Source organism: Meles meles, chromosome 11 (assembly GCF_922984935.1).
Source record: "Meles meles chromosome 11, mMelMel3.1 paternal haplotype, whole genome shotgun sequence".
Classification (NCBI taxonomy): domain Eukaryota; kingdom Metazoa; phylum Chordata; class Mammalia; order Carnivora; family Mustelidae; genus Meles; species Meles meles.
The window spans coordinates 88776771-88790906 of record NC_060076.1 but is presented as its reverse complement, the minus strand read 5'-3'; the positions used below and the strand labels follow the sequence as shown (position 1 = coordinate 88790906).

Here is a 14136-nt window from a genome sequence, read left to right as displayed (position 1 = left end):
GATCAGCTGCAGGAGACCCAGTTTCCTCTGGAAGTTGCTAGCACTATCTTTCGCGTTCTGCAGTCTCACAGGCACAGGCACATACATTCAATGAAACTTATGGAATTCCTTCCTTTTTTTTTTTTTTAAAGATTTTATGTATTTATTTGACAGACAGAGATCACAAGTAGGCAGAGCAGCAGGCAGAGAGAGAGGAGGAAGCAGGCTCCCTGCTGAGCAGAGAGCCCGATGCATGCGGGGCTTGATCCCAGGATCCTGAGATCCATGACCTGAGCCGAAGGCAGAGGCTTAACCCTCTGAGCCACCCAGGCGCCCGAAACTTATGGAATTTCCATGAGTATTTATGTTTTGAAGAGTGCACCCCATAAAATCATGACTACGTTACCGGGGGGGTGGTGGTGTCTGTGGCGCGGTGCTGGGTTCAGGTACCAGCTCTGTCACATGCTGGTTGTGCGGTCTTGGGCAAATCTAACTTTCCATCTTTTGCTTTCCTCATCTGCAAAATGAAGATGGACATTATCTTGCTTTCAGTTCTTCTAGTGGTCCAAGGTGCATGGGTGGAACATGTCCGTGTCTGCTCCAGGAGTTCTACTATTATAAGGACTCCACCAGCCTTATTTTAAGTTTCATGTGGCGTTACTACTCTAAAGCATTCTTTGCGCATAGTAAGCTTCCCATAAGCTTTATTTACCTTTATTACCTTAAGGATCTCAAGAAAATATTAATTCTCTGCCTCTGATGAGAGACAGAGTTCTAATTAAACTAAATGCAGGCCCATTGTGTGAAGTTGTGGGTGTTTTTTTTTTTTCCATTTCTAGAGCAGTAAATACAAGCACATGTTAAAAAACAGTCAGCCAACCAACCAACTACTCAACCAGCCAACCAGAATATCAAATAAGGTTCTAAAGCAGTAGAGTGACACTTAACGAGCCTTCCCACTAACACAGAATTCTTAAACACAAACGTATCAGAGAGTTAATCCCAACTTCCAGGTAATACTCTCCCTTCAAGCAGTATCTGTTGCTCTCATATCCCACGTAAGACAAAATCCACTGCCCAACAGTGGTCTTTGTCAGTCTTTTTAAAGTCAAAAGAAACAAGTATATTTTGGGATGAATAGTACACTAGGTGGCAAGAAATGTCCTCCAGGTACAATTTTTCATTTGTTTCTATGACTTACAGTGTCTTGCATTAAAGAGCACGCATTCTGGTTGTCCCTACATCTGGAGAAAAACAGGCCACAGTTTTTCTCAGGCTTCTATCCCAGAGTTTAATAGCTGTCACTGTTTAAAATCTTAGAGATAATCTACACTGTTCCAATTTAAGACAATTTCTTTTTATCCTGTTTTCCACACCCATCCTTTGAACAAGAGCCAGGTATGGATGTGAACCCCGCAATCCTGTTACACAAAGAACACCAGTGATCTAAACCACTCAGTGTTTTTGTTGCTGGGAGGAGGAACACTTAATCTGGGTTGGTTATTGTCGGTTTTATTCTCTTAGTAGCATTGGGCTTTCTTTGACAGGCAAAACCCAATTGAAGAACTTCTGTTGTTATCTTTTTTTTTTTTTTCAAATTAGAGAGAAGGAGCTAGGGTAGAGGGAGAAGGAAAGAGAATCTTAAGCAGGTTCCATGCCATTGCAGAGCCTGTTTCGTGGCTTGACCTCATGACCCTGAGCTCATGACCTGAGCCAAAGCCAAGAGTCAGATGCTCAACCAACTGAGCCACTCAGGTGCCCCAACTTTCTGGTTATAAGGGAAATCTCAGATTTCCTTTCCCATACCTAGAAATGCATATATTTGGGTTCTCCATATCTCGTTACTTTTATGATCAGAAATTAAGATAGCCAGAAAGTTTGAAAACTTTGAGGCAATTATTCTTTCCTAATCAGATTACTTTCTCATTTAATTATTTCTTTGTATTTAAGTTGTCTTTTGAACTTAGAGTAAGCAGCTTTACGCAGAGGCAGTGTCCTAACCAATGAGGTTTATCTGAGACGTGATTATTGCTAATCGAAATTCGAGTAGTCAACCGTAATTTGCATGTGTTTGTCAAAATTTTAAACTTTCTCAATATATTGTTTTTAGCAATAAATTTTACACCATGGCTCTCTTTTCCCTCCAGATTTATAGGGATATAATGGACATGTAACGTTGTGCAGGCTTCAGGTACAAATGTGATGATTTCATATCCATATATTTTGAAAAGTGATGACCACAATAAGGTTAGCACACCTGTCAACTCAACACCACTTCTTGTGTGTGCGGTGAGAACTTTTAAGATCTGTCCGCTTGGCAACTTTCTAATAAACAATATAATATCACTATCCATAGTCACCATACCGTACCTTCCATCCTCAGAACGTATAACAGGGATGTTTGTACCCTTTGACCACCTTCCCCCATTCCCCCCCACCCTGGCAATCACCAATCTATCTGCTTCTATGAGTTCAGTTTTTTAAAATTTCTTAGAAGTGGGATCGTATCATATTTCCCTTTCTCTGTCTTGCTTCACTCAGCATAACAGCCTCAAGTTTCATCCATTTTGTTGCAACAGGCAGGGTTTCCTATTTTTTTGTGATTGACTAATATTCCGATGTGCGTGTGTCTTTGTGTGTGTGCATGTGTGTGTGTCTGTATGCATGTCTGCGTGTGTTTTCTTGACATTCATCTGTCATTAGTCTCTTAGATTGTTCCCATGTCTTGGCTACTGTAAGCAGCGCTGCAGTGAACATAGGAGTGCAGACACCTCTTCAAGATAGTGATTCATTTCCTTCTAATTAATACCGAGAAGCAGAATTGCTGGATCACATGGTATTTCTGTTTTTAGTTGTTTGAGGAAATGCTATGCTGTTTTCCATAGTGGTTGCACCAGTTTACATTCCCACCAACAGAGTACAAGGGCTCCCTTTTCTCCACATCCTTGCTAGTGCCTTTTAACTCTGGTCTTTTTGATAACAGCAGTTCTACCAGATGCAAGGTAATATCTCATTGTAGTTTTGATTTGCATTTTCCTAATGATTAGTGGGGTTTGTCAAGCAGCTTTCCATGTACGTGTTGGTATTTATATAACTTCTTTGAAAAAAAAAAGTCTGTTTGGGAGAACTTTACTCATTTTCTTAATGGGGCTGGTTGTTCTTTTGGTATTGAGTTTTATGAGTTCCTTACGTATTTTGGATTTTATTTATTTATTTTTTTAAAGAATTTATTTATTTATTTGACAGAGAGAGATCACAATTAGGTAAGAGAGGCAGGCAGAGAGAGAGGAGAAAGCGGGCTCCCCACTGAGCAGAGAGCCCGATGCGGGACTGGATGTCAGGACCTGAGATCATGACCTGAGCCAAAGGCAGAGGCTTAACCCACTGAGCCACCCAGGCACCCCATATTTTGGATTTTAATACATTACTAGATACATAGTTTGCAAGCATTTTCTTTCATTCTGTAGGTTCCCTTTCCATTTTAATTGTGGTTTTGTTGTTGTTGTTGTTTGTTTTGGTTTGTTTGCTGCGCAGAAGTGGTTTAATTTGTTTTATTTCCATTTGTTTATTTTTGCTTCTGTTGCTTATGCTCTTGGTGTCATAACCAAAAAAAATCATTGCCAAGACCAATATAAGGGAACATTGTCCTTGTGTTTTCTTCTAGGAGTTTTATGGTTTTGAGTCTTCTGTTTCAAGTGAATTTTTGTGAGTGTTATAAGACAGGCATCCAGTTTCATACTTGTTTTCTTCTAGGAGTTTTATGGTTTTGAGTCTTCTGTTTCAAGTGAATTTTTGTGAGTGTTATAAGACAGGCATCCAGTTTCATACTTTTGCATGTAAATTTCTAATTATCCCAACACCATTTGTTGAGGGAATTGTCTTTTCCCCATTGAGTATTTTTGACTCCCTTGTTGGCCATGTATTAGTTGACCATATATGCATGGGTTCATTTCTGGGCTCTTGCTTCTGTTCATTTGGCCTATGTGTCTATTTTTATGCCAGTTCCATACTGTTTTGTTTACTATAACTTTATAATATACTTTGAAATCAGGAAGTGTGATGCATCCATCTTTGTGGCTCCCTCCTCCCCTCATCCCTCCCAAAGTTTATTTGGCTCTTCAGGGTATTTTGTAGTTCTGTAAGAGTTTTATGATTGTGTTTTCTATTCCTTTGAAAAATTCTATTGGAATTTTGACAGGGATTTCATTGAATCAACAGACGGTTTTGGGTTGTATGGATATTTTAACAATATTAATTTTCAGGTTTATGATCATGGAGTATCTTTCTGTTTATTTGTGTCTTCTTCAATTTTCTTCATCAGTGTTTAATAGTTTTCAGTATACTTATAGTTTTACTTGGTTAAATTTGGTTCTAAGAATTTTATTATTTTTGATGCTATTATAAATGGAATAATTTTCTTTATTTTTCAAATAGTTTGTTGTTAATGTATAGAAACACAACCGATTTTTGTATGTTAATCTTGTATCCTGCCGTTTTACTGAGTTCATTGATTAGTTTTAATAGTTTTTTGGATTAATAGTTTTTTTTTTTAAGTCTTCAGGGTTTCCTATGTAGAAGATCGTGTTAATCTGTAGAGACAATTTTACTTCTTCCTTTTTTATTTGGATGTCTTTAGTTTCCTTTTCTTGCCTGATGGCTCTAGCTGGGACTTCCAATATTCTGTTGAAGAGGAGTGGTGAGGGTAGGCACCCTTGTTGTATTCCTGATCTTAGAGCAGAAGTTTTCAACAGTTCAGTATTGAGTGTGATGGTAACTGTGGTTTTTCATATATGATCTTTATTATGGTGAGCTATATTTCTTCAATACCCAATTTGTTAAGAGTTTTTATCATGAAAGAATGTTGGGTTTTGCCAAATTCTGCATCTTTTGAGATGTTCGTATTATTTTTATCGTTCATTATACTAGTGTGATGTTATCATATTGATTCATTTGCATATGTTGAGGTTTCTTTGCATCCCAGGGATGAATCCCAGTTGATCAAGGTATATGATCCTTTCAATATGTTGTTGAATTTGGGTTGCTAGCATTTTGTTGGGGATTTTTAATCTGTATTAATTGGAGATATTGGTCTGAGCTTTTATTTCTTGTAGTGTCCTTATCCAGCTTTGGCATCGGGGCACTGTTTGCCTCATAAAATGAGCTTGGAAGTGTTCCCTTCTCTTTAGTTTTTTGGAAGAGTTTGAGAAGGATTGGTATTAATTCTTCTTTAAATATTTGGTGGAATTCACCAGTAAAATCATTTGATCCTGGAATTTCTTTGTTGGGAGGCTTTTGATTAGTGAGTCAAACTCCTTACTTGTTGGTCTATTCACATTTTTTTGTATCTTCATGATTCAGTCTCAGTAGGTTGTGTGTTTCTAGGAGTTTTTCCATTTCTTCTAAGTTGTCCAATTTGCTGGCATAAAGTTGTTCACAGTAGCTTCTTATGATCCTTTGTATTTCTGTGGTATCAGTTGTAATGTCTCTTCTTTCATTTCTGATTTTATTTATTTGAGTCCTCTCTCTTGCTTTCTTGGTGAGTCTAGCTAAAGGCTTGTCAATTTTGTTTATGTGTTCAAGGAACCAACTTTTAGTTTTGCCCATCTTTTCTATTGTTTTCCTGTTGTATATTTCAGTTATTTCTGCTTTAGTCTTTATTATTTCCCTCCTTCTGCTAACTTTGGGTATCATTTGCTCTTCTTTTTCCAGTTCCTTGAGGCATAATGCTAAGTTGTTTAATTGAGAGCTTTCTTCTTTCTCAGTGTGTGCATTTATAACTATATACTTTCCTCTTAGAAATGCTCTTTTGCCTCCCATAACTTTTGTTATGCTTTGTTTCTATTTTTGTTTGTCTCAGACATTTTAAAAAATTTCTTTTGATTTAGTCTTTGATCTAGTGGTTGTTCAAAAGCATGTTTAATTTTCATATATTTAAGAATGTTCCAGCTTCCTTTCTTTTACTCATTTATAATTCCATATCACTGTGGAAAATACACTTGATATAATTTCTGTCTTCTTACATTTGGTTGTACTTGTATTGTGGCCTTACATGATCTGTCTTGGAAAATGTCCTGTGTGTGCTTGAAAATACTATGTATTCTATTGCTGTTGGATCGAATGCTCTGTATATATCTGGTAGGTCCATTTGGTCTATAGTGTTATTCAGATCTGCTGTTTTCATATTGATCTTCACCATGGCTCTTTTAAAGACTATTTTATGTGTATCATACCTGCCTCTTATCCTAGAATATATTAGAGCTTCAAGAAATTTTGTCCTTATGTGACCAAGTTTCAGGGCAGTGTGACATTCAAAGAAACAACAAAAAGCAAATGAAAAGTGGTTCTAAAGTTTGCTTGCAGTCCTAGGAACACATCAAAAGGGATTAATACACAGATCTTAGCCATCTTGCCTAAGATTCTTATTTCCCTACCGCTTTCTCATTGCTGAAGCCCACCTGGAGCTTTTCTTCTCCACTTTCTCTCTTTGACCCCTCCCCAATGCTGTCCACTCTTCTTTCACCTATTGGAGTCAGTCCTTCTAGTCCTACCTCTTTCTTCTTATCCTCCTGATTCTGTGTCACAGGAATTCAGCAATTAAGTTGGCAAGAGACAAAAAATCCCTTTAGAGGGTGGGCAAAGAGGAGACACTAAGCAGGTGGGGACAATATTATCTTTGCTGGGAGCAGAGGACTCAAGTGTTCACAGTGAATCCAGGAATACTCAATGATCAATTTTCTCTGTGTCTCAAAAGCCTTTTTTAAAAAGAACACAAGGATTTAATGCCACTATTAAAGTTCTTGCTTTACTTCGCTTAGGGTGAGCTTTCCAAAAGAGGCGACCCGCCCACAGTTCTCGAGCCCATGGCATTGGAATGCGAGCTTGGAAAAAACTTCAGATAATACACTTAACAATATGCTTCTCAAATTATAACAGACAGAGGGCCAAAATGTACAATGAAGAGTCTAAGCCTATTCCACTCTATGAGGAGGTGGATTTTCTAGGATGTTGCTGTGGTTTTCCAGAATTTCCCCCTAGGAATAGCTAAAGGAGGCAGCTGGTTGGAAAGTAAGTGCTAGGGAGAATGAAAATTGGGTTTGAACAGCATTTTAAGTAAGATGGGGAGAATATCATTTTCCACATCAAAGAGCGGAGGGGTGGTGGTGGCTGCTGGGGATCGCTCAAAACCCAAATCCTCCCCATCCAGTGCTCCCCTGGGAGTTCCCATTGCTCACTTGTGGGCTGTTTGCAGTCCAGGAACCTTTCTTGCATGCGTGGTGCCTAAGGTTATTGGCATACTGCATGGGTTATTTTATTATTCTTGATGGGGTCTTTTTGTTGTGATGCTTTTGTTTTTAAAAAATCCCTTTCTCTCTATAGAACCACTATTAACAGTGGTCTGTGGCCTTTCAAACATTACATACATGCAGAGTTTTAGTTTGTGTTTTTCAACAAACAAAAAATGAGGTCATACTCACTTTGATTTTAAAATTTCTTCTTTTTTCACTTTAGAGTTGTCATGAATATCCATGTCAGAATATTTAAGCATATTGTATTCTTTTAAACAACTGTTTATCTCATTGCATGAAGATAGACTCTTGTACTCAGTAATTCTCCTATTTCTGGATGTGTAGGTTACTTCCAGCTTTTCACTCCCCACGTGATGTCCTGTGCAGTGAGGGCAGTGGAACGGATGATGATCTCTGAGTTCCAGTGGACCAGGAATCTTACATTTACAAATGAATGTTGCCCAGTTTCAGAGGATTGTTTAGGGCTGTTCCAAAGCAGTATAAAAACCTGCTCTTCTAAAGATGGCCAGCAACAAATTAAGTTCTCTTGATTGAGCTTTGATTAATGAACACATCCATTAACTCCCTATGGAAGATTCTTTTGAGACATTTAAACTGTAAATTTTTCTTTTAGGGCTTTTTGAAAGCTGAGAGACACTACTGAACAAGCTTGCATTTGGGCCAGATTTTATTTGTCCAGTTCAAATCGGTTTTGATGCCTGTGTGTTTATGTGTGCCCCGAAACATTCCCCAGTACTTACATAGGGCACGTTTGACCTGTTGGCCAATGTGCAGATTTGGTTTAATCAAGTTCCAAGTTAGATATAGCATTCACGTGATAGTGATCTTTCGTTTAAAGCCTGTGTTTTCCTCACTGAACCTTGGATAAATCAAATGCACAGATAAAATAAAGAGTTTGGGAGAGATGTTGGTTTGGTTTCTTTCATCCTTCTGCTTACTGAAGGCTCAGAGCCAAAAGAAGGAGAAACATAGAGTAATAAGGATTATACTGTTTACTTGCTTAGCTGAATGTGCCTGTAGCTGTCTGGAACCATCCTCTGTAAAATATAGTATTTACCAGCTCTTACGAGTCTCTTAAGGAAACAATCCTGGTTCAACATAGAAAATATTGAATCTGAAATCTATTCAAACCAATGTAGATATGGTTTAGAATATGCATTGGTAGATTACTTTTAGACCCACTATATAAAAGATTATATAGATTATAGATATATAAAGATTATATATATAAATACCTTGCTACTTAGCCAAGGTACAAAACTTGGTGTTAGAATTTTTATCCTTCTGTGATATTGGATCCCAATCAGGGTACATACACATCCAAATAAGTTATTCCCACTCATATGCCAAAGAGTGGTCGTAATTTGATTTTTATAAATGAACGTGAGCCCTAATAGATTTGCCCAAGAATGGACAACCAGCTCAGTGTGGCCTATTCACAGACTGGTCATTATCCTTTGAAATCGAGCAAAAAGCTCTTCACAATCAGGGAATACCAACATTATCAGATGCTTTTCAATAATCTTGAATTTAGTCATTTCAATATGTAAGACTCCTCCTTGAGCAGGAGCAGAACATTGTAGGTCCTGAGGTAGAAGGAATGTGGTGGGGCCATTTATCGTCATGAGTGATTAGAAGTTACATGTAAGCAAGAGTAATGAGAAAGGAGAACCTACAAAGTCAAGTTTAAATGTGCATATCAAATAGAAAATGAGGAAGTCAATGAGAAAGAGAGATGACCAGCCATGACAGACTATATACCCTCCTTGGATTCTGAACAACATATGGTTCTGAAGCCTGGTTGTTCCGTGTTCCCCTAGATTTCTTTTAGGCCTTGGCCTCAAGGTTGAAATTTCCGTGTTCTTATTCTCAAATATACCCTTACGAACTGCAATATCCCACCTAATATTTGAGATAATTTGAGTCAAGACTATGTTCCTTGCAACTGGAAAAGCTAAGTTAAAAACTTGCATTATTAACTGGGAAGAAACCAGGGCTTAAGGTCATATTCTAGTAACTTAGGGGGCTGGAATTCAGATCTATACTTACGTGACTTCAAGGTCCAAACTTTTTAACTCTGTGCCATGCATGATATATTTCCAGACACATTCAGGTGTTTAACTCTGATAGCAATATGCTTTCACCAGTTAAGTGAACCAGTTTGGAACCAAGCGTGAATTAAATGAAATTCCATCTGTATTAATGAGTTTTGTCACTAAAATTAAAATATGGTGTTACTGATAATAATTAAGAACTGGCTTGCATACGAAAATGCTTATAGCATACATTTCACTTTATTAGCCCCATCAGGTCATGTCGCTTTGAAATTAAAGTCAAATGAGGTGTGTCACGTACTCTTCAGTAACCTGCAGATTAAAAATTCTTGGCAACAGAAATTTATCATTATTTTTGAGATGTTTCTCTCTTTTACTAGTTTCCTCCCCTTGTTTCATTTACTCTGGTTCTTGTTGAAAGACGTGGCTGCGATGAAAGATATTATATGTAGGGAACAGGAAGCTTAGCAAGTCCCATGAAATGATATGCCTTAAAAAGTAGGGAGTTCTTAGTAATACCTCAGAACGCCAGCTGTAAAACCTGGACAGGAGTCACAGAACAGCTATTTGAGGACTTTGAAAAGCCAATAGGAACAGATTGGGGAAGAAGACCAGGACTTTAAGTCCCATCAAAGTAGTGGTGAGTTTACCTTTTCTGTGTTTCTGCTGTCGTCCACCTCGACCTCAGTGCAGTCTGAAACCTGGAAGTCAACACCAGCATGGGTAGAATTCCAGGAGAATTTCTCTAGTTTAGAGAGAGAAGGTAAAGAAATTTCCCATTTTTCTTTTCTCTTTTCTTTTTTTCCTTTCTTTTCTTCATCTGTTGTGCCATAGTTCTGAAGCAGTCCCGGGGTAGCAGTGGCAGTGGGAGTAAGATGGCTGGCAGGAACCCCAAACCGGAAGTGGTTCTGAGAGAGTCGGGAAAAACATCACTGCTTCTCTCCCTCCCCTTGTCTTCCCACCACTTGGCTCTCCCTCCTCACGGGAACAGGGACAGGCATGAAGCATATGACCGAATAGAGTAAATAAGACTCCAACTTTCTTGTCAGGGTACCAGAAGAACCGCAGGGAAGCTGGAAAGTATCAAAAGAGAGGATGGGGGGCGCCTGGGTGGCTCAGTGGGTTAAAGCCTCTGCCCTCTGCTCAGGTCATGATCCCAGGGTCCTGGGATCGAGCCCCGCATCAGATTGAGCCCCGCATCAGATCGAGCCCCACATCAGGCTCTCTGCTCGGTGGAGAGCCTGCTTCCCCCTCTCTCTCTGCCTGTGTCTCTGACTACTTGTGATCTCTGTCTGTCAAAAAAAAAAAAATTAAAAAAAAAAAGAGAGGATGGATTCAGGGGAAATTATTAGAGTTATCTATGAACTACTGGGCTCATTCTTTAGCTGAGCATAACGTACATCTGACCCCAAACTGTATACATAGACTTTAAAAACTCAACCGTACTGCAAAGTCTTTGAAAACCGAAATTTTGTTGGCTTAATTTACTAAAAAGACAACACAATCCTGAATGTATATGCTCCTAATAATGGAACTTCAAAGTACATGAAACAAAAATGGATAGAACAGAAAGGAGAAACAGAGAAATCTAGAATTATAGTTGAAGACGTCGTTAATCTCTCAGAAACTTGTAGGACAGACAAAGACAGATGAGACAGAAAATCAGCAAGGGTATGGAAATACTGAAGAAAATTATCTATCAACTGGATCAAATTGACATTTATAGAACACGCTAATCATCAGCAGAATATATATTCTTTTCAAGTGCAGGGAACATTTACCAAGGTAAATCTTATCCTGGGTCATTAAAACAAAAACAACAAAACGTAAAAGAATTTAAACCATGCAAAGTATGTTCCCAGACTATAAAGGAATTAGACTAAAAATTGATTACAGAAAAATAGCAGAAAAAAATCTCTAAACACTTGGAAATTAAACCACATGCTTCTAAGTGATCCATGGGTCAAAAAGAAACTTCCAAGGAAAATTAGAAAATGTTTTGAACTAAATAAAAATGAAAATACAACTCATAAAAAATTGTGGAATGCAGATAAAGCAGTACTGAGGGGGGAAATGGTAGCAGCAAATGCTTATATTAAAAAAGAAGACAGCTTCTGAATTGTAATCTAGGCTTGCACTGCAAGAAACTAGAAAAAAGACAGCAAAGTAAATACAAAGCAAGGAGGAGAGAAAATAAAGATCCCAGTAGAAATCAGTGATATTGAAAACAGTAGAACAAGAAGAAAAATCAATTAACCAAAAGCTAGTTATTTGAAAGATGAATAAAACTGATAATACAGCAAGATCGACAAAGAGAAAAAGAATATACACAAATTATGAATATCAGAGAGGAAAATATCACTACCGATGGGGTGCCTGGGTGGCTCAGTGGGTTAAAGCCTCTGCCTTCGGCTCAGGTCATGATCCCGGGGTCCTGGGATCGAGCCTCGCATCAGGTTCTCTGCTTAGCAGGGAGCCTGCTTCCTCCTCTCTCTCTGCCTGCCTCTCTGCCTACTTGTAATCTCTGTCTCTGTCATATAAATAAATAAAAATTAAAAAAAAGAAAATATCACTACCAAGCTTACAGACATTAAAGTGATGGTACAAACTACTCTTTATGAATAAATTCAACAACTTAGTTGAGATGATTGAGTCCTCAAAAAACAAATTATCAACACTCACCAAAATTAGATAATTTGAACATTTTATGGCTACTACAGAAATTGAATCTGTTGTTTAAAACCTCCCCCAAAATCAACTTGTAAGTGCAGACAGATACACTGATGATTTTTTCCAAATAGCCAACAAATTCTTCACAGTCTCTTCCAGAAAACAGAAAAGGGTGAAATACTTCCAAACTTATTTTATGAGGCCAGAATTATTCTGACACTAAAACCAGACAAATATGGTATAAGAAGAGAAAGATAGAGATCAGTATCCTTCACTAACATATATGAAAAAAATCCTTAACAAAATATTAATGTAACAAATCCAACAATATATAGAAACAAAAATCTGGGGTTTATCCCGAGAATGTGAGGCTGGTTTAATATTCACAAACCAATCAAGGCAATCCACTGTATTAGCAGTTTAAAGAAGACAAACCACACACTCATATCAATTGAGACTGATAATCATTTGACAGAAAGTCAACATCTATTTAAACTAGTTCTTCAGTCTATAAAGGGCTTCTACAAAAAAACATCAGCTAAAATTATTTTTAGTGGTGAAACACCGAATGCTTTCCCCTTATGATCAGGAACAAGAGAAGTTTGTCTACTCTCACTACTACTATTCAACATTATGCTGGGAGTAACTGCCAAAATGATAAGCTGTGAAAAGGAATTAAAAGGCATATAGAGTGAAAAGAAAGAAAGAAGGCCATTTTTATTCACAGATGATATGATTGTCTACATAGAAAATCCTGAGGGATGCCCCCAAAAGTCCTAAAGTTAAGAAAGGAAAATCAGAGAATACAAACTGAACATTTGAACCCCAATTACATTTCCTTTTTTCCCTTTAAGATTTTTAAAATTTGTTTGAGAAAGAGAGAGAGAGAGAGCGTGCGCGCGAGCTCACCATCCAAGTGTAGGGGCAAAGGGAGAGGGAAAAGCAAAGTTCCCCCAATGTGGGACTTGATCCCAGGACCCTGAGGTCATGACCTGAGCTGGAGGCACTTGCTTAACCAACTGAGCCACCCAGGTGCCCCACCTATTGTATTTCTGTATGCCATCACTGTTTAGTTGAAAACTGAAACGCGAAAAAGCAATATTATTTACAGTTGTTGAAAAAAGTGAAAAATTTGGCTATAAACGTAATAAAACATATAGAATCTATATTCTGAAAACATTGTTAAAAAAATATGAAAATCAAGGGATATACCATGTTTCCATGGATTGGAAGACTCAGTGTAGCAAAGGTGTCACTTATCTTCTGATGACGAATGATCCATAGGTTTAATGCATTTCCAATAAACATTTCCACAAGACTTTGGTAGATATAGACAGATCGACTTTCAAACTTATATGGAAAGAAGGAACTAGAACAAGGAAAACAATTTTGAAAAAGAAGATAAAGCTGGAGGAGTCACATTTTTTAATTAGCAGAAAGCAAAAGGCATTGGCTAAGGGATGGACATATAGATCAATGAAACAAAATAGAGAGTCCAGAAATAGACCTGAATAAATATGGCCAGCTAATTTTTGACCAAAGTGCTAACGTAATTCATTGGAGAAACAATAATATTTTCAGCATATTGGAAGAGTTGGAACTGTCAAAACAGTTAAGAATGGGATCTAGAGAGGATTTATGGGTGTCAGATGAGCACATGAAAAGACACCCCACATTATTAGCTCTTAGGAGACGCAAACTCAAACTAGAATGGGACATGACTGTGTAACAATTAGAATGGCTAAAATAGGGGCGCCTGGGTAGCTCAGTGGGTTAAAGCCTCTGCCTTCGGCTCAGCTCATGATCCCAGGGTCCTGGGATCGAGCCCCGCATCGGGCTCTCTGCTCCGCAGGGAGTCTGCTTCCTCCCTCTCTCTGCCTGCCTCTCTGCCTAGTTGTGATTTCTCTCTGTCAAATAAATAAAATATTAAAAAAAAAAGAATGGCTAAAATAACAAATATTGCTGATCCCAAGTGATGAGAGAGATGTCTGTCATTTGAAGCGTCTTACATCCTGCTGGTAGGAATGCAAAATGGGATACAGGGCCACCCTGGAAAACAGGTTTTCAGTTGCTTATTAAGTAGCAAGTAAGATTAACATGTGATTCTGTAGTTCCACTCCTATACA

At 38.0% G+C, this 14136-nt stretch overlaps 1 protein-coding gene and 1 pseudogene across 1 annotated transcript in view; both read left to right on the top strand.

The window, feature by feature from the left end:
- The window catches only part of PGM5 (phosphoglucomutase 5), a 191393-nt gene that overhangs the window by 82861 nt on the left and 94396 nt on the right, over window positions 1-14136 (top strand). The window lies entirely within an intron of this gene.
- LOC123953636 lies at window positions 1954-2079 on the top strand (annotated as a pseudogene).